Source organism: Parambassis ranga, unplaced genomic scaffold (assembly GCF_900634625.1).
Source record: "Parambassis ranga unplaced genomic scaffold, fParRan2.1 scaffold_21_arrow_ctg1, whole genome shotgun sequence".
Taxonomy (NCBI): Eukaryota; Metazoa; Chordata; class Actinopteri; family Ambassidae; genus Parambassis; species Parambassis ranga.
Genome location: NW_021144767.1, coordinates 5391858 through 5395225, shown reverse-complemented (window position 1 = coordinate 5395225; position 3368 = coordinate 5391858). Strand labels below are relative to the sequence as shown.

The 3368-nt window shown below is 42.3% G+C and overlaps 1 non-coding gene across 1 annotated transcript; it reads left to right on the top strand.

Moving 5' to 3' along the window:
* The first annotated feature begins 2006 nt into the window (after positions 1–2006).
* On the top strand, positions 2007–2088 carry trnas-aga (transfer RNA serine (anticodon AGA)). Its single transcript has one exon. It is a non-coding gene; the product is annotated as a tRNA-Ser (tRNA).
* The last annotated feature ends 1280 nt before the right edge of the window (positions 2089–3368 follow it).

The following is a 3368-nucleotide window of genomic DNA, read 5'->3' as shown; positions in this document are numbered from 1 at the left end:
CAGTCTTCAGAGAGTACATATTTCTATGATGTATTTTGATTGTTTTTTATGTTTGATTATTTGTTATGTTTCCTTAAGATAATATTTTCATATGTGTGTTCCACATTATTTAAATAAAAGGTTGCTTATATAATCATCACTGTACATGTCTTTGTGTTTGGGGCGGCATTTCTATAGAATCTAGTAGCCCGTAGGGCCCCAGTGTTACCTTCTTGCCTAGGGCCCCTATAGTGTCAAGCAACGGCTCTGTCAGCGTCCGTATGCAAATGAGTCAGCACAGCGTAACTCTCTGTCTAAAAGCTGAGATGTGAGGGTCCGAGCGTACGTCACTGCAGCTCAGAGCACAACAAGAAAAACACACAGGCGCGGCATGTGAAACAGAAAATTGTACATACACATTTCAAATTGTTATGCAGAATAACGTGTGAGTAACAAACCGCTGCATCTGTATTATGTGATTATTGCGAGCTACAGCGCTATATGCAGCGAGTAATCAAACTATATACAAAGTTGTTCCTTCACAACAATAAAGTTCAACTTAACTCACTGTTTTGCTCCTGTTACCTTTTTATTTACGTACTGGTATGTTTTAGCGTAGCATGCGCCTTATAATACGATGTGCCTTGTGTATGTGCTGAGGACAGAAATAGACCCTGTAACAGACACTGCGCCTTATAAATCTGATGGTCGCGAAAATACGGTACTCACGCTGGCTCCATCTGGTGGACCATTTGTATATTACTACAGGTTTCATAGGCCCTTCTCATAGAATTATTATGTAGCTCCCTCTGGTGGACACTATATATATATACTCACGCTGGCTCCCTCTGGTGGACCATTTGTATATAACTACAGGTTTCATAAGCTGTGTCCCAATTAAGGGACACATTTTAAGGCCACGTACGTCACAACGCTGCGCAAAGGCTGGGTCCTTCAAATGCGTCCTCCAAATGCGTCCTCCTTTTGCCTGAATTTGGAGGATCTACTTTTTGTCCAATAGTACAATGACGGACCAAGCGAGCGGCAGCGGCACCAGCACCGGCAGGAGTGCCGAATTCACATTTAAATGTAAGTAAAGGGCAGTAATTCGAGGGATTTTTAAAATGCTAGTAGTGACAGCGGCAATAAAAAAATGAGTTTTATATTTACAAACATGACGTCCTGTTGACACGAGGCGCTGTAAACTAAACGCTTTGATTGAATGTTGTTTCTTGTTGTTTACTGTAGTATAGTATAAAGTATAGTTCACGTGAGGAGCAATATTATGGTTATTATATCAAACGGTCATTCTGCCTGTTGTCATTTTGTTGTAGGAGGAGCAGAGAGAAACAGAAGAAACCTGACAACTGATAACGGAGGAGATGAGGCTGGAGAGGGAGGGAGAGGAGAAAGAGAGAGAGGGAGAGAGAGAGAGAGAGAGAGAGGGAGAGAGGGAGTAACTTCAACAGAGCGGCTTCCAAACAGCTTAAAATATGAAAAGCTATAAAATATGTATGTAATAGGTCAACACACACTGCTTGTAACAGGGATAATAAGTAAAGTTCTTTACAATAAATTCACATTCACATTTTATTATCACTTCACACATGGCACAGTATATATGGCAGAGAGTTAAAGGTGGAATATGTAGTCAGAGTTAATACCACATATTGACACTAGGTGGCAGCACTTCAGCCTCCATCCACTGCTGCACTACCAGCACCACTCTCAGTGCTTTTTGTTTCCATTGACTGTACAACATGATTCAATCCATGTTATTTATATGACAAACTATGTGTAGCGTTTCTATGTGTGTAGCTGACATGTTGCTCAGCTTCCATTGGACACATATACTAGATGGAAGCTGCAGCAGGATTGGCTGATGACTGATCACAGGTGTGAACAATCAAACCTGCGAATGAAATGGAAAACAAGTAAAGGAGAGCCAACACCAAACTGGACAAGACCGTGCACTCATGGACAGAACCAACCTGGGTCATCAGACTCTTCATCGTTACCTTTCGCCGGTTGTTGTGGCCGAGTGGTTAAGGCGATGGACTAGAAATCCATTGGGGTTTCCCCGCGCAGGTTCGAATCCTGCCAACAATGGTTCTTTTCATCTCCAAGATCACTTTATGCCCCTCCATCGTTTACACTTAACAAGTCTGATGTGTTAACAACGAGCTCTATGAAAAAGTTCATCTTGACCAGTCAGAGTGCTGCCATTTATATTGACTGTCTGAGGACCAAACCCTGGCACAGTCCATCTGACACTTCCAAAAACTATCATTTTAAAAACGCTGGACCGAGAGCAACTGGAGGCAAAGGACTGCTTTTCATTCCAGAATGCTGTCTTGCTGACTTCTGTTACGGAATACTGACCTCTGTTCCAGAATACTGACTGTTATTCGGGAATTCTGCCTATCCTTCTGGAATAATGATGTCTATTCTGGTATGCTGCCACTTATTCTAGATTTCTGCCTTTCATTGCGGAATTTTGACTTTCATTCCGGAATGCTGTCTTTCATTCTGCAAATGTGCTCTTCATTCTGTTATGCCGATGTTTGTCCCGGAATGTTGCCTTCCATTCTGGAATGGTAACTTCCATTCCAGAATACTGGACCTCATCTCAAGGCATCACAATAGTCAGAATGATTCATTATGTGGTGACCATGAATGCAGATATAAACTCTCATCTCTGGCTCAAGACTTGTTGAGATAGCACAGAGACACTCTCAGTCTGTCCACATCAGTGTCAGTGAAGATTTCAGATTGTTTAAATAGAGAAGCAAGAAAACAAGTCAGCCTTATCTTTCACAAAAACACATGACAATAACATGTGAGAAAGAGAGTTTTATGTTCAGTGCTCCCCCTGCTTGTTGGGACAATTGTAGAGCACCTTCCTAATAAAGTAAACAGCGTAGAATGGACAGTGAAGGCTTGTAGTCTCAAACGACCATGTGATCGTGAACACAGCCGGCTTGGAAGCAATTCAACCTGTGCCATGTTGGCACGTGAGTACTTGCTCAGCTGTCGGCAACTTTCTGTGATAGCTGTCTGTCAAACGGAGACTCCAGAATAGACATCAGTATTCTGGAATGATAGGCAGAATTCCCGAATAACACTCTGTATAGTGGAACAGAAGTCAGCAAGACATCATTCTGGAATGAAAAGCATCCCAGAATGGAAGAAAGCATTCCCAAATGAAAGGCAGAAATCTAGAATGAGAGCATCCTGGAATAGACATCCATCCACCCACTCCAGAATGATAGGCAGGATTCTGGAATGGTAGACAAAATTCTGGGATTAAACCCCTAACCCAACAGCGGCCTGTGATGTCATGGAAGCATGCGTTCCAAAATGGAAGGCAACATTCCAGGACAAAAGTC